Genomic DNA, 20,540 nt, shown 5'->3' with positions numbered 1-20,540 from the left:
GCTCATGCCTATAATCCTAGCACTTTGGGAGGCCAAGGCAGGAGGATTGCTTGAGCCCAGGAGTTCAAGACCAGCCTGGGCAACATAATGAAACCTATCTCTGCAAAAAATTTAAAAAGTAGTCGGGCATGGTGGCACACGCCTGTAGTCTCAGTTACTCAGGAGGCTGAGGAGGAAGGATTGCTTGAGCCCAGGAGTTTGAGGTTGCTGTGAGCTAGGCTGATGCCACGGGTCTCTAGACTCTGTCTCAAAAAACAAACAAAAAAAAGGTATTATTTATATTTTAAGAATGAAAAAAACTGGTACATAGAGGTGACATAGGTTCCCTTGGGTCATACATCTAATCTATGACAAAGTAAGGGTATGAACCTATGGCTTTTGTTTCCAAATCAAATACTCCTTCATGACCAGAGCAATCACTACACTGGAGATTGAATAGAGGATCAGAAATGCACATGGTGTGTGTATTAATTATAGACAGATTATTCCTGGAATGGGGGAGGAAGGAGAGCAGGAGGACTTCCACTTTTTACTCTCCATGCTCTTACTGTCACGTAATCCTTATGTATTTGAAACGGAAATACGATGCTCAGCACATTGACCTTACCTTCAAGTTGGTTAAAATCAAATGGGTGAACCAAAATAAAGTCCCCAGTGTGAGAGGTGGTATAGTCTGGTGGCCAAAATCATAGACGCTGGGACTCCAGAGCCTGGACTCCAATCACGGCTCTGCTTCTTACTAACTCTATGATGTGGACAAGTTAATTAATCTCTTTATTCCCCCATTTGCTCATCTATAAAATGTAGATAATAATTTTTAGTACATATCTTATAGGTTATTTTTGTCAAGAACTAAGAACTTCAATTTTTTTTTATGGAGGTATAATTTGCATACAGTAAAATTAACCCATTTTGGTGCATAGTTTTATGAGTGTTGACAGACACAGAAAGTCATGTAACCATCACCATGACACAGATATAGAATAATTCCATCAATCCCCCAAATTCCCCAGGGTCCCTTTGCATTCAACAACTCTCCCACCCTCAGTCCCTGGAAACCATGAATCTGTTTTCTGTTTCTATAGCTTGCCTTTCCCAGAATATCTTATAAATGTAATATATATAGCTTTAGGAGTCTGGCTTTTTCACTTAGCATAATAAATTTGTGATTTATCCACGTTGTTGCATGTGTCAGTAGTTCATTCCTTTTATTGCTGAATAGGATTCTATTGCACGACATACTACAGTTTGTTTATCCACTAACTAGATGAAGGACATTGGTATTGTTTACAAGTTTTCGTGATTATGAATAAAGTTTCTATGGGTTTTATGTGAACATAAGTTCATTTCATATGATAAATAGACTGTAATTGCTAGGTCATATGACAAGTATGTATTTAGCTTTATAAGAAACTGCCAAGCTCTTTTCCAAAATAAGTATATCATTTTGCATTCTCACCAGCAATGACAGAAAGTTCCAGTATCCTATATCCTCCCCAGTACTTGGTATTGTCAGTTATTATTTATTTATTTTTAATTTTAGCCACATTAATAGGTGTGTAATGTATCTCATTATAGTTTTAATTTGTATTTCTTAAAGACTAATTGTGTTGAGGATCTTTTCATGTTATCGTTTGCTATCTGCACATCTTCTTTGGTGAAATGTTCATTGCTTAATTTTTTAAAAACACATTTTTTTTAATTGTTGAATTTTAACAAGTTCTTTTGTATTCTGGATTCAAGTCCTCTGCAGATATGTGTTTTGGAAATATTTTCTCCCAGTCTGTGATTTGCCTGTTAATTCTTTCAAAAGTGTCTTTTAAAAATAATTTTTAGTGTTGATAAAGTCAAATTTGTGATGGATCATAATTTTAATGTCATATCCAAGAAAATCTTGCCTAACCTAAGGTCCCCAAAGTTTTCTCTTTATATTTACTTCCAAAAGTTTTATAGTTTTAGGTTTTGTGTGTAGGTCTGTGCTCCATTTGGGGTTGAATTGTGTATATGGTGTGAGGTAAGGGTGGTGACCTCTGATGCGATTGCTGCCACTGGACTTCTTGGACCTTCCATCTTCCCCTTGGCCAGGCTGTTAATATTCTTTAAAGACCTTACATGTAATGCCTGTGCTAATATTTACATCCCTGCTTAACCAGGGTGGCCTCTGCTGCCCTGAGCATTTCCTTGACTCAAGCAGGATGGAGTTGCAATCTTTCCAAGCTACTCAGTAGCTAATTCCCACTCATAGAATCAAAGCATGCTAAAAGCTGGAAGTTGCTTAGTGTGCAGACTTTGAAGTATGGACTCAGCAAGGGCTCCAGACATTCATGTTTCTACCCAAGATACCTGCAATGGGTTAGGTGTTTGTTCCCTTCAAACCTCATGTTGAAATTTGATCCCCAATGTTGGAGGTGGGATGAGTTCTCTACTCCCTTAGGTCCTGAGAGAGCTGATTGTTAGAAAGAGCTTGGCACCAACCCCACTTTCTCTCTTGCCATGTGATCTCTGCACACATTGGCTCCCTTTCCACTTTCTACAGTGAGTGGAAGCAGCCTGAGGACCCAACCAGATGCAGATGAACTTGAACTTTCCAGGCACCAGAATTGTGAGCCAAATAAACCTCTTTTCTTTATGTACTACCCAGTCTGAGGCGTTCTATTATCATAACACAAAACACTAACATGGTACCAAAACAAGATTTAGATATCTACACATGGGCCAGAAGAAAATAGAATCATTAGAGTCTTCAGACTGAAAAGGTCTCTGAAAATTTCTTTGTCCCTATCTGCTTGCCACTAATCAGGGTCTCACCCAAGTTGCCCCAGTTAGAAGAGCCTAAAAGAGATGCTACAACCTTCCTTGGTTACTATCTCAAGTGTCAGCATTGATCTAGGTATTTTGGTATTGGTCTTGGTATTTAGGCACATGATGTCTGTGAAGAGGTAGTTAGTTGGTGGGGCAGAGGCATGTTGTGAGGTCAGGAAGAGACCAGAGGTAGGGTGGAGATGGGATGGAATGAATGGGAAATGGGAAATGCAAGTGCCTAGGCTCTTGAACCCTCCAGTGATTCCAAGTAGTGAAGGTACGTGCTCTGGAGCAGACAGAGCAAGGGTTCTGCTATGTTGCCTTGGCCAAATTACTGCATTCCCCTGGGCTACTGTTTCTCATCTGTGACATGGGGGAACTAGTAACCACTTTGGCCACCACCACCACAACTAACCCTTGCAAGTGCTTACTATTCATCAAGTTCTTCATATATATTTTCTCATTCAATACTCACAACCAATAAGGAAAATATTCTTATCATCTCCACGTTACAGATGAGGAAATGAAGTCTCAGTGAGGTTAAAAAAAAAAGTGCCCCAAATCATACATCCACCAGCATGTACCTGAAAGGTTGAAATTATGTAAGCGGAATTCCCACCCATTGCTCCTGCGTTTCATAGACGGTAGATACACACTAACATGAGTGTAAAGCTCAAACGTCCTAACAGGAACTGCAGTTATTTAGCTTCATGGAATACGGCAAAGGGCAGACTTGCAGGGAGTTAAGAGGACTGTGTTCTTAACCCAGAACTTGTTCTACATGGCCCAGAAACAAGACTTGCCTTGTCTAGGCTTCCGCTTCTTTCTCGTTAAAATAAAGGGCCAGATGAGATGATTTCTCAGATTCTTTCCGGTGCTTACCTTATATGATTCTATGATTCAGATTTTTTGTTCTGTGCCTTCAGATTCATGAAGTGGTGTTAGACTGAGTAAAGTTACCAGCGATGGGCTCCACTGGTGATGAGAGGAGGAGAAGATGCAGGCTTAGGTTATAGTGAAAGGGACAGAATTTAGATCGGATTCACTTCTGCACTTTTTTCTGCTTCTCCATATCGTATACATCTCTCAAGAATCTCAGCTCAAGGCCCACATCGTCTGGGAGGCCTTCCAGTGCCAGCTTGGTAAATGCACTCCTTTGTAAATATAATCTCCGTGTACAGCACAGTTTGAGCTACGTTAATTAATTCATTAATGTACTTACTTATACCTGCCTTGTGCCAAAGTGGTGTTGTGGTGCTTACACTGGTACGTGAAACACCGTGTGATAACATATATTAGAAGCAAGTGGGGAAGGAAAATAGAAGAACAAAGGAAGGAATATCACAGGGGATCAGGAATGAGGCTAATACAGGCATGTGGAGCTTGAAGCCCCTAAATATCTACTGCTGGCAGGTCCTAATTTAGAATCTAAAGTTTCTGGCAGCCAATCAGAACAAGGTAACCCTACCAGTCTCACAATTCACAGCATGTAAGGTGAGAAAAAGGAAGGAAAGAAGGAAGGAAGGAAGAAAGTAGAGAGAGAGGGAGGGAGGAAAGGACAGAGGGAAGGAAGGAAAGAGGAGGGGGGGAAGGAGGGAAGGAAAGAAGAGGGTATGGAAGGGAGGATGGCAGGAAGAAAGGTAGAAAAGATTGTTCAGAAGGAGCCCAACTTTTCCAGGTGCTGAACCAGCAAGAGCCTTTCCCGGGGACCTTCCTAAAGAGCTCTGTGTCATGTGATGAACAACGTCCTCACCGACACCCTCACAGTAGACTAGCTCCTCACTGCTCCTTGTAGCACATACTTCAGCACGGGCCAAACTCCAACCCAGGAAAACAGCTCCACAGGGGACAAGAGGAACATGGTCTAGTAGACAGCGCTCTGCTGACCTGGCTAAACCCTGGGGCAGTTGTTAACGGTTCTAGAGGGTTGGATGCACTGCATACCCATCAGGCAATCTTTCATATATTCTGTTTCTTTCAGCTGGGTTTTTGATGGACACTGTGTCGCAGTGAGTTCGAGACTGTATTCCCTGCCAAATACCTGAAGTGCCGCTATTGGGTTGCCAATTAAATTCGGACCCATATGCCTCACAAACACACAAACATTTGAAATCTGTCAACCCTGGGGTAGAGTTGTCATATTCTTATAAAAATTGATGAGCCTAACCAGAACCTGGGCTTGATCAGAGGGCCACCCCCTCGGCTCTGAGCTGAGCTGAAGGAATTTGCAGAGTGTTTGATCCACTCCCCTCAAGTCCCAAAGCCACGAATATCTGTCCTACAGAGTGGAGTGATTGCTCTGGGTATGGAGACCCTTGGATCCTGCCATTTCTAAAATGAGAGGCTTTGTCTATGTGATTTCTAAGTTCCCTTCCAGCACGGACATTGCTAATTCCAGAAGGAAAATGCTCCATGGGAGGAGGGCTGTTAAACGCTAGAAAAGTCTACCACTGGAACAGTAAAATTGCCTGTCTCAGAGATGGAGAGACCCATGCTGTCTCGGGTAAATTGGAGTGGACCTGCCAGGAGGCAGGGGGCTGGACAGGATGGCCTCCAGAATGCCTATCACAATGTGCCAGGTGGAGAGCGTGCAGCTGGGTGTATCTGTCTGCGTCTAAGCATGCATGACCTGGCTGCAGTTGTTTGTCTTCACTTGGGTCCGTCCCCACCACCCTCGTGTGGAGACACGCATTTGTACCTGAGCGGACGTTTATTTTACTCTTCCCCAGTAGCAGCTGTGGCACCGGGAGCCCCTCTACAGAGTCTTTCCTGGGAAATGCATTAAGCAGCACAGCATTCCCCTCATAAAAATACAATAAATGGCCCCGCAAGCCGTCGGCAGAGTAATGACTCTAACCCAGTGGCGTTCTTGGAAGGGCCTCTTCAGAAGCAAAGCCGAGAAGGCGGCACAGAAATCTTTGGGGGTAATTAGGCTTCTGAAGTGCAGAAACCTCTTAAATCATTGAGAGTCAGAGAGGATCTGGTCTCCAAGTGCTACATCAGGCCAAGCTGAGCCCAGGGGGCTCCCTCGACCACCCCCTTTGTGTCCCCCCAGTAAGCAGGCTGGTGGCCGCATGGTGGCCCCTCTCTCCATGTTCCCGTGTTACATCTCAGCCTCTGAGGAGACCCACCCAGACCCACACAAGGAAACACTTGTGACTTAGGAGGCACAGGGAGGCTGAGCTGAGAAGTGGGTCTTCATGCCTTAGGGGTGGTGCCCTGCAAACCCGGTAGCTGGCCCTCTGTCTGGAGCTGCATGGGTGAGGGTGCTTCATGGGGTGGAAGGATGGCTGGGATTACTGAGCAAACATCCTTTCAACCCTGTGATTCCTTGTCTAGGACCCAAAGGAGAACTTCCAACCTACTTCTGATTCCCAAACCGTCCCTTCCCCCACCTTCCGCCAGTTTGGGGCCTTGGGAGAGGCTGGAAGATGGGCAGGGCAGGACATGGCGTAAAGCATGGAAGGGAAGCGGGGACCGGCCTCAGCTCCAGCCTTGCCTGCTCCTCTCAGATGGATGGGGAGGGGGGGCCCTCCTGGGTGCCCCTGGAGTCCCAGCTCCCACCCCTTCATCGTTCCCCTCGGGGCTCTGTGGGAGGCCAGAGCTAAAGGCGGGTTCCTAGCGGTGCCACCAGCCAGCTGGGTCAGGCAGCAGCCAAGAAGAAAAGCAATCAGGGGATTCCGGAGCGAAGTGCGCGCAGACCTTCAGGGCATTTAGGGAAAGTAGATTAAGAAATCTTTTTCCAGATAAGAGAGGCCAAAGAAAGGAAAAAACACCCCCCTTTGATCACAGGGGATTGTAATTACTCAGATATTGATTGGGATAATAAGTTTGCCAAAACTCCAGAGAAGGAGAGATATTCCTCCAGGTATTTTGCTTTTGCAGAATTTGCTGAGCTCTCCTGTGAAGTCAAAGTCAATTTGGAGGCCTCAGCCTGGCCCCGAAGCCCACAAAACAGGAGTTGGAGGCCTTCATCCTCCCGGGAGGAGCGCAGTGCACACCCCCCGACACTGGGGCTGCTACCACCATCATCATTAGCACGATCATGGCTATTACTAAGGACCCTTGGGGCCTGACAGGGCTTAGTGTGCAGTGAGGAAAACTGAAGCCAACCTCAGAAAGAGCTTAAGGCCCTCAGCCTGGACTCCAGAATCTAGTAGTTTTCCTACCTCTTTTCTACAAGCCTTCTGTTTCAAATTTCCTCTGCACCATACCCTCGACTTGTGCATGCATGTTGTGTGCACACACATACACACGCCTACACATCCGTGTGCATGCCCCACCTACACTCCAGCCGCACTGATCTTACCCACAATTCTCACATGTGCCGCCTGTCACATGCAAGGGTGGGATTAAGAGCTCTGGCTTTGGGGTCAGGTGGCCCTGCAGCCCTGAGCCAGCCTCTTTGCCTTCCTAGGCCTCAGAGTCCCTTGCAGAGTGGGAATAACAGTAGCACCTACCTCATCCCTCATGGTTGTGGAAAGGATTAAGTGAGATGATGTAAGACATTTTGCACAGTGCCTGCCTTCTAAGAAGCATTCAGTTAAAGTACTAGCGGTTGCTACTGTCATTCTGCAGCCTCTCTCTGAAGATTTCGCACGAATAGTTGCGTCTGCAGAGTTTTCTCTCAGCACAGCTGCAAAGCAAGGCTCTTCTCCACCTCCCAGGCCCGGCCCAGATCTCAGCTCCGTCCCTTCCAGAGCTACTTCTTTTGCTCCTGGTCATCTGTGTCTCTTTTAGCTCTTTTCACAGTTTGCTTTGAATTCTGATTTTGAACTTGAGGAGGGCAGGGATTATGTCTTCTTCATCTTTTTATCTTCCTTACTCCAATCCCAGAGCTTAGCTCTATACACACCTTACATGTAGTAGGTGTGCAATATATTTCTGTTGATTTTTTATAGTAATAGATACCAATTACTCAGCAATTACTATATATACCTCTCTCTTTATATACATTAACACACTGAATCCTCATATCACTCCTGCTCTACTGAGATTAACTCATTTACTGGTCATATAGCTGATGAGTGGCCAAGCTTTGCTCCAAATACAGGACTGCCAGATTCCAAAGCCCATGTGTCATGCCCACCTACTCTAAACCCATCACAGCTTTCACTGGCCACATCCCAGCCTCCAGGCAGGCTGCACACTGAGCAACTTCTAGGTCTAAGCATGCTTTGATTCCATGAGTGGGAAATAGCTACTGAGTAGCTTGGAAAGATTGCAACTCCATCCTCCTTGAGTCAAGGAAATGCCCAGGGCAGCAGAGGCCAGCCTAGTTAAGCAGGGATGTAAATATTAACACAGGCATTACATGAAAGGTCTTTAAAGAATATAAACAGCCTGGCCAAGGGGGAGATGGAGGATCCAAGAAGTCCAGCGGCAGCTGTAGTGTCAGAGACACTTTGAAGAATATGGCGTGATGAAGTGCCAGGAAGACTTGCCTATCAAGGAAGGACTTCTTGAATGCATCCAGGCTGACAGAAGGCAAGGGAGAAGGTCGGTTCCAATAGAAAAAAAATGCCGGTGGGGAAGTGAGATTGAGGAAATAGCAGAGACTTGGCATTAGAGTTGCAGAAGACAGGAAGGACAAGCATGAAGGGACACATCAAAATAAATGATTGATAATGCTAAAATGCTAACAATATTAATATTGATTGATATTGTGCTTGCTCTGTGCTCAGCACTGTGCGATGTAAGGAGGTGAGCAGCTGTCTATTCATAGCAACATAGATATGATAATTTCAGAACTTGAGGTCATCCTTTTTAGTCTTTCTTGACTAAAGACATCCATAAGGATCCCCAACCTCTTCTGATTCTTTCAACGAGCATTTATCTTGTGTCTACCCTGTGCGTTCCACCAGGATGGGCCCTGGGGAGATGACTGTAACTTTTGCTGCAAGCTGGAGGAGCTCAGGGTCTAGTGAGAGACAAGGCATGTACATACCCACGATGGAGTGGAATGTTCGTCATTAGAAAAGTGTGTACAAGGGTTCTGGGAAATGAGAGGAAGACGTCAGAGAAGGGTGATATTTGAGTGGAGAAGACTTTTAAAGATGGGAAGATTCAAAGGCAGAGAATGAGGGGAGTGCCTCGTGAGCAGAGGCGATGGTTTCCTAAAGCTTGATGCTGTGAGAATGTATGATATGTTCAAGGTGGGCTAAGCGAGGACCACTATATGGGTAGGGTTGAGATGTGTGGGAAGTTGCTGTGGGTAAGGCCTGAAAGATATGGTGGGCCAATACAAGGGAAAATCTTTAAAAGACATGTTGTGAAATCAATCAACACATTTATTTATTGAGCATCTACTATGTGCCAATTGTGGAATCTGGCACTGGGACTATGATGGCAAACAAACCAGAGTCGGTCTCTGCTTTCTACATAGAATGACCACATACCCCAGCTTCCTTCTGGTCCTGGAATAATTATTAATAATATCTCATTTTACTTTCAAAAGTATTCCTGTTTACACTAAAATTTATATGGTCATGCTACTTACGGAGTTTCAGTCCACTGCAAAAGACAGGTGTTTAACAATCACCCAAATATATAACTTCCAATTGTCCTAGGTGTTATGAAAGAAAGGCACAGAGGGACATTACAGTGTGTGCTGGGGAGCGGCTTCAGTCTCCAGAGGAATTTACAGCAAAACGAAGACATAGAAGGTTTTTAAGTTGGAGATCAGATCTCAGTTTAGAAGTCCTGGCATTTCTGCACTTGTTGAAGATTTATGTATCTCTCTCTTTTTTAATGTCTCCCAGTTATTAACAATAAGAATTGAAAAGATAACACTTTTCATTGTACAGCATTTCACGGTGTAAGTGAGCTTTCACAGGTGTATTTTCTCATCACAGCGGCAGGGGGAAAGTACAAAGCAAACATGTCAGATGAAGCTGGGCTTCTGTCCTAGCTCTGCCTCCAGCCAGCTGCCAGACCGTGGGCAAGTTACTTCTCCGGGCTGCGCCTTGGGTTCTCATCTTTAAGAAGGGAATGGTCATTTCCACCTGCAAGGGTGATTGCAAGGATTAGAAATAATGTGAGTAAAGTCACTGGACACGTAGTAGGCATTCAAAAAATGGCACCTACTCTTACTAGGTTTTCTGAGCTAGTGATTGTCTAAGAGCAGGTGCTGTGACTGATGTAGAAATGTATGTGATGGAAACACAGTAAAACTGGGCATAGAGTGGAGAGGTCAGTGGACAAGGAAGGGACGGGAAAGGGCCGATGGTGTTTCAGCCATTAGAAGGACGTTGGGTTGGAAAACAAACACCCGCCCTCTTTAGCTGGACTCTCCATGGCCCTCAAGAACCAGAACCTGCGTGTCTGGTGGGCTAAGCAGAATGGGAAGGAAGTATCAAAGGGAGCAAGTCTCCAAAACTCAACCTGTCCTGCACACCCGGGACCTCACAGGGGCTGTCTGGGAAATCAGACAGTGAGAAAGAATTTACTTGGCTCCATCTTGTTTCTTTCCTTCCCTCCCTCATCGTCTGGCTTGCATAGAACTCCCTCCGTGCGTGGAGGATGGCTCCCGAGAGCAGTGATGCAGGCAAGTGGCTGCACTGAGCGGCCCAAGGAGGCAGGGCTGAAGGGGAAGGAAGCAGGAGCCCTGGGCCTGTGTGTGAGGGTGAGGTGGGGGTGACCGTGCAGCCCAGGAGATACTTTGGAGCTAGAAGGGTTCTGACCACTCCATCCACATCTGGCTGCCGTCTCTACTGGGACGCCAGGCTCCTGAACTCTGCATCTCATTTTCTTTCTGCTCTGCCTCCGGTCAGGTTCTGCAGTGTATCGGTTTTCGAGGTCTGCCGTAAGGAAGGACCACAGCTTGGATGGCTTAAATGACAGCAATTTAATTTCTTATACTCCTGGAGGCTAGAAGTCCAAGATCAAGGTGTTGTCAGCGTTGTTTCTTCTGATGCCTCTCTTCTTGGCTTGTAGACAGTCGTCTGCTCCCGGAGTCTTCACATGGTCTTCTGTCAGTGTTCGCTCATCTGTGTCCTAATCTTCTGTGTTTCAAAGGACATCAGTCATATTGGATCAGGGCCCAAGCTAGTCATCTCATTTTTACCTTAATTACCTCTGTAAAGACCCTATCTCCAAATACAGTCACATTCTGAGGTACTGGGGGTTGTGGTCTCAACATATGAATTTTGGAGGAACACAATCAGCTCATGACAGACAGTTAGGCAAGTTGCATGTTTGGTCCTAGCCCTCCAAGAGAGGAAAAGTGGGTCGGATGGCCTAGTGAGCATCTTTCTGTGGAGTAGAGTGAATTAGGAGGCTGCTAGCTTCTTGAAACAGTGCAAATCCCCCTCTGAAGACTCTTGGCGTTACCTAGGGCCAGTGAGCCAGCGGATAATCCACTGCCAGCTTTGGGGTTTTGGGACCCTTCCTTTGGCCTCCTCAAACCTGCCTTTAGGATGCATGATCTGTTTGTCTGTTTCTGGCCAAGGAATAAGTGTCTATTCTGAGATTATCTTTCACCTGGGACTGTTCAAATGTATTTGCCTTTTGCAGATGTTCCTCTACCGGAAAAGAGCTCTCAGCCCCCAAAGATCCTGTGCAGAGAGCTTACCTACCGCAGGATGAGAGGGCCAAGGAAGTTACTGTGCCTTTTTCTTTCACCCCTTCCTTCCTCTGCAGGGAGAGGCAGTAGACCACACCTGTGTTTGTGATATCACAGACATGCCGGGATCTGCAAATGTGCCATTAGCCCACCAGGTTGGCACAGAACGGCTGCATCTGAAGGTGATTTAACACAGGTAGAACCCTACTTACAGATGGGCAGGATTCCAAAGATTTGCTTGTGGGTTAGTTATCATGAATTGCGAATGCTTTTCTCCCATAGAAATAGTGGTAAATGTAGGAGGAGGTTTTCAGGGTACTCCTTGAAAACCCATTTAACTCACATGTAATTAAAACACTAAATATGGCCCTTCTGTCCCCAACACCCAAATGCCACAAATGCCATTGTTTCAGTGGGAAAACAGATCATAAGTTCCAGCTCTGTGTATCAGGACAAAGGCCTGTCCCTTATCAGCGTAGCTCACCCAACACATGGCTTTGTGGAAAGGGGAGTTTCATGGGAGGAAAAGAAGAGCAATATTGGGCCAGTAAAACAATATATAAAGAGTATAAAATCTTCACATTTTTAAAAGCAGGCTCACGTAGTTGATTACATTTAAGTCTCATCGTAACCCTGCCAGGTAAGTATCATGATCTCTGTTTTAGAGAAATAGAGTATGAGACTCAGAGATGTCAACTGACTTTTTCAGGATCACACAGTAGAAACGGTTGCTGCCCTCGAGTGTAAAGCATCCCACATCCTCATCTGACTGCCAGGTCAGCGCCCCTCCGGCTCAGCCGCGTTGGGGAACACAGGCTCTGGGCGTGAATGCGTCTGGCAATCGCTGGCTGGCCTGCTCTTCACCAGGAATGACCGTGACCCTCGGAAGGGCCAGGACAGGGCAATTCAGGCCGCCGTGTGAGGGCTGGGCAGAGGCTTAGAAACCGTGGCAGCCCGTGTAGATTGCAGAGTTTTTAGGATAAATGGTGATTTTTCTCCTTGGTGATTTCCCAAGGCCACTGAGGCCTGACAATTCTGGCAGGGAAACCAAATTTAAATGAGTCCCTTTTCATGTCTGCCCGAGGGGGAGGCATTAGTCAGAGAACTAACAACCTTCCCCGACCGTTTCCTGTGTTCCGAACACGCTACACGGAGGCTGTAAAGAAACACAGCCATTGCACTTCGGATATTTTATACCTGGACAAACAAATAAACACAAACCCTGAACAAACTAACAAAGGAGATGCAGAACGAGTTTGGGTAAATTCTTCTCCCCTGCGGGTGTACCGGTTGAGGGGCCCCTATGGTCATCAGAGGTGGGGGGGTGTGGGGGCTCCCTGGGAAAGGCTTCTGCCCTGGCAGTGAGAAGCGCTATGAGATATGAGAACCGGAAAGGTATTTTGATTCTTGGTTCAACCCCTATATTTTCCTTCAGATCAGGAGATCAGGAAGCTGAGGCTCAGGGAGGTGCATGACTGGCCTGAGGTTTTAAGCTAGGAAACAGGAGAGCTGGGATGAGAATTCAGGTTTCCTCCATCTTTGTCTAGTTGCTCTTACAATCATAGTTGGGAGGGGAGGGGGGAACGAACCGACTGAAAAAGATGTTCGGAGGAAGAGAGAAGAGAGGATGGGTTTTACGGACAGGAGTCCCTGCTGAGGGGAAGTGAGAAATCGGGGAGATGTTGTTGTGAGGACCAGGTGCCTGACGGCCTTGCAGGTTGAGTGAGTAAAATTGTATGATTTTTCATGGTTGGCAATAAGGGGCAGAGAGATGGACAGACAGCCGTGCTAACTCCCGGGGTCATCTTCTGCTGGCATTGTTTGTAAAATGGGTTATTCTACAAACATCCCAATTTTAATCAGAAGCCCAGATTTTTACTCAGCATGGAAATCTGGGCTAGAAGTTTTGACCTCCTTGCTCCTCACTGAAAGATAATGTATAAAATCCCAGACTTTGTGGACTCTTCAAATAGAGTCTCTTGTTTCTCGGTCTCACCAGAGATAAGGACCTTTGCTGCACAGAATTGAATTCCCACGGGCCAGGTCTCAGGCCTACCCTCCCTCTTCCCACATACCTTGGGTAGGACCCCACAGGGCTCCTTAAAGAAGCAGCCTGTGTGGTGGTTGCTGGATGGGGACAAAAAGGAAGTGAGAGGGCAAGGAGCCTGCTGGGGAGGCCACGAGGATACAAGGCTTGCAGGCAATTTGCTGCTTGCTGCCACTGGTTTGCTGGTGTTGCAGAAACATGGCTCCAGCACCAGGGGAGAATGTAAGGGTCAAGAACTGCAAATTGTAAACCGCAGTGAAGTGAGATGAATCAATCTGCAGTGACCTAATAGACAGGAGGAAAGCCTGCTAGCAGGAGGCTTAGAAAAGGCTCCCAGATGTGCAGGGCTGCAGGAGATCATGGTCAGGCCAGCTCTGTCCACTTGGACGATCAGGCTTGGTCAGGTATGGTCATATGCTTGTCACAGAGTGGACCAGGCCATTCGAGACCCGACGGCATCTCCCCTGCAACGTCCTACGAGGTCAGGGCTGTAGATGGTTCCCTGGAGCAAACCTACCTTCTCTACACTTGTCACAGACCCTGGAGAGGAAAGCATCACTTTTGCTTACATGGTTGTCATTCTTGTCTGATTATAATACACGTTTGTTGTAGAAAATATAGAAGATCTGCAGGAGAAAGTAGGATATGATTCACAATCATACCACTAAAGGTAATCACTGTTAATATTATATTTTAGGGAATTTCTTTCCAACTTGTTTTTTATATGCATACATATCTTAAAAAAAATTGGAGTCATTATATTTGCATTTTACAGTTTCTTTTTTCACTTGGGATTATATGATGAGGCCATTCCCATCTCTTCCATATTATCCTACATCTTTTTTTTAATGGTTTCATTTAATTCTGTGGATGTATATACATGTAATTAATCAATTCTCTATTGTTGGCTATTTAGATCGTTTGCAAATATGTACCATTGTAAACACTACTGCAGTGAACATCTTTGTATCATAATAATCTTTGACCACATTTCTGATTATTTCCTTAGGATACTTTGCTGGAAGTGGAATCACGGTTTCAAAGGCTCTTGTTATATGTTGGTTAATCACCCTCATTTCCCCCCACCTGAAATGTTATACCAGTTTACACTTCCATTAATCAGTAACTATGACAGCACCTGTCTCAGTGCACCTTTGCCAACACTGTGAGTTGTTATATTCTTTTAAGTGGAAGGTCGTCTTTGCAGAGTCATGCTCAGCTTACCGATAGCATGAGCTTCAAACGTGGCAGCTAATTTCTTTGTGTTTGTTGGCAGAGCTTAGTAGATTCACATGTGGGTAGAGTTAGAAAACCAGGGAAGGAAAGAAGGCTGAACTGATCCACAGGTAGCCAAAGGTACTGGGGAGGGAGAGAGGAAACCTGTGTATGAGGTGGTACTCGATTTATCCTTCTCCAAAACTCAAAGTGTATCGCGCTGCCAGGCAAAACCCCTCCTCCCAGAGCTCTTGCCCAGGAACGCTTCCTGGCTGATCAGGAAATGAGACAACAAAGCAAGCCTGCACAAAGACGGGCTTAGTGCTGTGGAAGGCCAGTGATGTGCAAAGCCCCTGACGCTAAGCAGAAATGAAAACGTTAATGGTGAGACACCCAGAGAAAATGGATTCCATATGCACAGGCCGGCTGGCTGCAAAGGAATACAAATGCAGTTAGGGATTAGTCAGGAGGAGCAAGAGCAGCAGCGGATCACTTGGGACTTGCTTCCCAACACACTTAGGCCAGTTTTAGCTGAAGGTACTTAGGGGTACTGAATTTGACCTTTTTCCTGACTCTGGAATCAGATAAACTTAACAGTATTGTCACCTATTTTTTTTTTTTTTTTTTTTTTTTTTTTTTTGAGACAGAGTCTCACTCTGTTGCCCCGGCTAGAGTGAGTGCCGTGGCGTCAGCCTAGCTCACAGCAACCTCAAACTCCTGAGCTCAAGCGATCCTCCTGTCTCAGCCTCCCGAGTAGCTGGAACTACAGGCATGCGCCACCATGCCCGGCTAATTTTTTCTATATATATTTTTAGCTGTCCATATAATTTCTTTCTATTTTTAGTAGAGATGGGGTCTCGCTCTTGCTCAGGCTGGTCTCGAACTCCTGAGCTCTAACGATCCGCCCACCTCGGCCTCCCAGAGTGCTAGGATTACAGGCGTGAGCCACCGCGCCCGGCCTATTGTCACCTATTTTAAATAATCATAAGAGTCACAATTTACTGGGTAAGCCCCATAGAGTATTGGGTAGCTACTGCTCTCCCAGCACCCCAGGACAATACCCAGGACAACTCTGTGAGGTAGCAATCATTATTCCCATTTCCCAGATGAGAAAATCGATGCTCAGTAAGATTGAGTAGCCTGTGCAATTTGTCAGAGTGGGAGAGCCTGGATCTTAAATCAGGCCTCTCTGGCCCACTGCCTGTGGTCTTTCCACCATGATGCCTGGCTTCCAGGTTCCTGGAGATGGAAAGGGGCATGGGGAGCAGTTGCAATCGGGAGCCCAAAAGCCTGGGCCTAGCAGCCACTCTGGGGCCCTGGCTGATACGAGACAACAAGCTTCTTATTCTGTGCACCTCACTCTCTATGCTAGTGGTGCCATGGCAGAGATAAGAGCAAGGCGTTCTCAAGGTGGAAAATGGCCAACAGGTCCTGGCATATACCTCCCTGTGGTTGGTGAGGCAAGTCCTTTTGGGCAGGACATTCCCAGAGAGCACGTCGGTGATTAGGGGTTGGGGTAGCTGGTTTTCTAAGCTATACTTTCCCTGCTGCAAAGCCACGGGGCACTGAATTCCTAGAAGATAGACCCTCAGAGAAATGGCCCCAGTATCTACAGGAGGGTTGCAACATTTTGGTCATCGGACTCCAGGCTATGGCTGGAAGAAATGCTTTTCCATTTCTGACTTCTCTTGAAGCATCTGGCTTGTCTGGCAGGAGAATTTTGTGGGTGGCAGGGAGTAGAAGGGACACAGAAGGAAAGAGGAGGCACTGCTCCCCAGGAGTCTCTGGGAGACCTAGAAAATTGGCCAGTGCCCGGCCAACCCCTAACTTCCCTTCCTTTTAGGGCCTCTTCAAACTCCCCCAAATTCTCCCACTGCAACACACATTTTGCTGACCAAGGAGAATCTTAGTGCTGACTTGCTGTTTTGCTGGAAAAACACTGGACAGACAAGAATAGGAATTCTTTTTTCTATTTAAAAAACAAAACAAGACAAAAACGAGAGAACAAAGCTTTTAAATTAAGTACTGGGGGATTGACTGCTAAGGGCAAAATGGGGAATGGCTGTTATCTTACTGAGAAGTCCCAGGGTTCTCTGGTCCGGGATGGATGAGTCCCACCCATGGACAGAAGGTGACCCATCCATGGTTTCACTTAATCTCTGTGCTCAGCATCTGAGGCTCCAGGCTGTGGCACACCTAGCGGATGGTAATGCTAGTAGCAGTTACCAAGTCATTCTACGTGTGAGCTGTAGGTGTTAAGTGCTAGGCTAGGCATGCTAGGCTAGGCATGCCATCCCATTGAATTATCTGGACGTTGCCCTGGGGCATCTTGCCCATTTTGCAGGTGGGGACATTGAAGCTTAGAGAGGTGTGGTGCTAGTTCATGATCACATGTGTGGTCAGGGCAGAGCTGGGACCCAAACCAGGTAATCCACAACCAAAGCCCATGTTCACAGCCACTATCCTCTCTTACTCTGCTTCCCAGGGATCAGGGGATGATGCTCTAGGAAGGAATATATATGTGTGTGTATATATATGTATATACGTATTTTTTTTTTTGCTTGGCCTTTGAGTATTGCAAATAAATACCAATGACAAAGCCTCTGGGGGGAGTTTTCTAGTCAGCTCAACATGATTAGAAAGGATCAAAAGACCCAACCGGCCTGTTTGTGTCCTAGTCTGTCCCCGAGTGGGACAGGTGGTCCAAGGCATGGCACAAGCTTGTCTGCAGTCCATCCCTGCTGAAGCCACTCTCTGTCCTTGATGAATAGACAGCCTTACAGGGGGTTGCTCCAAGTGGGGACGGTGTCCTCCCTCCCCCAGCCCCATAGCCTAACTGTGAGTGGATTGCAGGGGAAATCCTTGTTTGGCTGAAGTAGGAATCATAAAAACACACTGGGCTTCAGAAATGTAAATATCTGCACAGTGGGATGGATGAGGACGATGGATACATGCCAGAGGAAGCCTGGATGTGAGAATCTGGCAGACAGAGATGGATGTGAGGAAACACAGGGAGTGAGAGGAAAGCAAAAGGCAAGAAGCCACATGCATGGGTGGAGAGCGGCGCGGGAGTGGCCAGCAGACCGGCGGCAGGGGCTGGGCTGGGCGGATTCAGCGCTTAGGGCCAGGCCAGGCTGACCGATTCTGGGCGGGGGCAAGGGGTGAGGGGAACATGCCCCTGGGCGACCGGAGGGTGAGATGCACCCAACAGGGACAGAAGCTTGTGAGAGAGCCCTAACTGCACAGAGAGGAGTGGGTGAGATTCATGCCAGAGCTGGAGCAGTGGTTCTGGAAGTGTGGTTCCCGAACCAGCAGCATCCGCATGACCTGGGAACCGGGCAGACATGCACGTTCTCAGGCACCCCCACACCCCCTGAATCAGAGACTCTGGGGCCCAGTCCGACAGTCTGTGTTTTAACAAGCTCCTCCATGATTTTGACACATGCTAAAGTTTGAGAACCCCTGGTGTCGAGGAATGGGGAGAATGAAATGTCAGGATTAAGATGCCTTGGAAGTCTGGAGTCCAGGTCACATGACGGAGGGGAAAAGACAAAAGACAGCAATTTTGTCCTGCTGGGAAGAGCGTTGGTAAGTGGGAGGTGTGAGGTCCATCAAAGGGGGTTAGACAGTGGGAGAAGCTGCTCCTCATGGTTGCTGGAACCAGGAGGGTGTGCAGGAGGGAGGGCTGGCCCGCAGAAGGCTAACCGGCCAACTGAGGGACCCACAGACTGGTAATGGCCTGTGAGAGACGTGAGGCTGCGGGCGGCTCCCAGGCAGTGCACCTCCAGGCCCCGGCAGCTGCAGGAGAGCACTGGTGCACTCCACCCACTGGCAGGAGGGGTGCTGCCGGGAACTGGGGTCCCAGTTCCACTCCCACTGCCTTGTTGTCATGGCAGAGAGTCAGCCAAAGAGGCTGCCCCTTTTCCACCCCTCACTGAAGCTCCGAGCCTCCCTCCCCTCGATGGCAAGCTCTGAAGAGGTGGGGTCTGAGTCACTGCACAGCGGGTGCAGGCTGTGCCCACGCACAGGGTGACGCACCATGAAGCGCAGGGCCCAGGCTCCAGGTTGTGTTCACAAGAGCAGGAGAAGAAGCCTGCTCCGGGGAGGCAGGCGGGCCAGGTGACCTCAGCCTTCCAGCTCTCTGTTTCTCCATCACCCGTTGATGAATGTCTCCTCCATCCTCATTGATTTATTTTTTTTTATTGTTATTTTCTTTCTTTGTCCACTCCTGTTATTGGAAAGAGATGGATGACTGACAGCCGGCGCCGTGTCTTTCTGAACCCTGACATCTCCGTTGCCTTACTTAAGGCGGATGCCCGGGCTTCCCGCCCGGCCTGGGCTTTCCAAACATCCCCGCCCTCAGGTATCCCACGCACACTCACTCACTACTGCACAGACCTTATAATGTTCCAGGGAAGTTTTTGCCTGGGTAAATAACCATTACTGCGCTTACAGTTTTGAAAATGTTCATTTTGGGCCTTTTTAGTGTAGATTCAAATCTGCTCTGGAGCATATACTTTAAGAAAAGGCACTTTTGTGTAACTTTCCATTTGGATTAGCTGACAGACCACCTGGAGGCCTCTTAAGGCCCACACTCGGAGACCCACTGTATTAGCAGACAGCCTGGGTGGAGGGAAATGACTGCTGCTTCTGTTAACAGATCAGAAGGAACTGGCTAATGAATTGAGGGGGATTAAAAAAAAAAACCCAACACCCAGTTGAAAGCAATATCCATTAGTACAGCACGCTCAACACAACAACCACCTTGTGTTGATTGGAGGAGACAAGTCATAAATTTCTCCTATTAAACTTCTCGACTCACACTATCAGGCAGAGACTAATGACTTAAAATAATATGTGCAAATGTCATCAGAATACAGATGCCCTGGGTTCTGGCCCCGGCAAGGGAAATGAGTCTGATGTCTTGGACAGAGCAGAGTTCATTCAGGGGTTGGGACAGGATACAGAGCACCTTGTATTCCACAGGAATATGCTCTTTTTAATCAAAGGGAGCTACTCCAGAGATGTCTATAGTGACTGTATTTCCTCGTGAGGCAGTTTTGAGATAAAGACTAAAGCACCAAGAAAAGAAACTAAAGGAGACCCTCAGTAGAGCGCTCTGGTGCCCATCTGCTCTGAGTTGGGATCACCTGCAGACGGGTCCCACCCAGGCAAAGCCCAGAGAGAGGGCAATGAGCACAGCCTGGATGCCCCAGGGGTCTCCCCTTCTCAGCCTCCCTGGATCAGCAGCTGAGAGGTGTTGCTTCCCCTCACTCCAGCCATACCCTGTCCCAGCACGAGATTCCAGTGCTCCTTCCATACCTCCAGTCCACCCATGAGGCCCCTATCCCAGGGTGGAAACCAACTTAACCACAGAAGGCTATTATTTGTGTATTTGTATAAGCGAATGTTTGCTGCAGAATAGTTTCTACATATGCCTCCTGTCAGCGCGGACTTTATTTTCTAATAGAAAGCCTCATCTCTGTGTTTCTCTCCTTTGTCTGCTCTTGGCTCTATCCCACCCCTGCCTCAGCATCTTGATCACCCACAGCCTCTCGGGACTCAGGTAGGGCCAATAACCACACTGGACTTGAGTGAGGGTATGTGAGCATTCTTGGTACTCCCTTCAGGAGAAGGGATTGAGCACAACTCCTAGGGATTTGGGGCCCACGCTGGAGAAAAACACATCTTTGATGAGGTCAGGGCTTTTATCTCTCAGCAGCACAGCTCCTGGGAAGACACCTGGCGCTGGAACGGACCTCATGGAGAACCGGGCCTGGCTATGTGAATTCCAATGCTGCCTTCCCATCATGTCACCCCACGATGCCCTACAAAGTGCAGCACCACGTTTGCTTTGGAGAGAAGTCACAAAACGTTATGTCATTAGCAGTATTTTCTATGAAAATCTCACCA

This window comes from Eulemur rufifrons, chromosome 6 (genome assembly GCF_041146395.1).
Source record: "Eulemur rufifrons isolate Redbay chromosome 6, OSU_ERuf_1, whole genome shotgun sequence".
NCBI lineage: Eukaryota > Metazoa > Chordata > Mammalia > Primates > Lemuridae > Eulemur > Eulemur rufifrons.
This window is presented reverse-complemented; position numbering follows the sequence as displayed.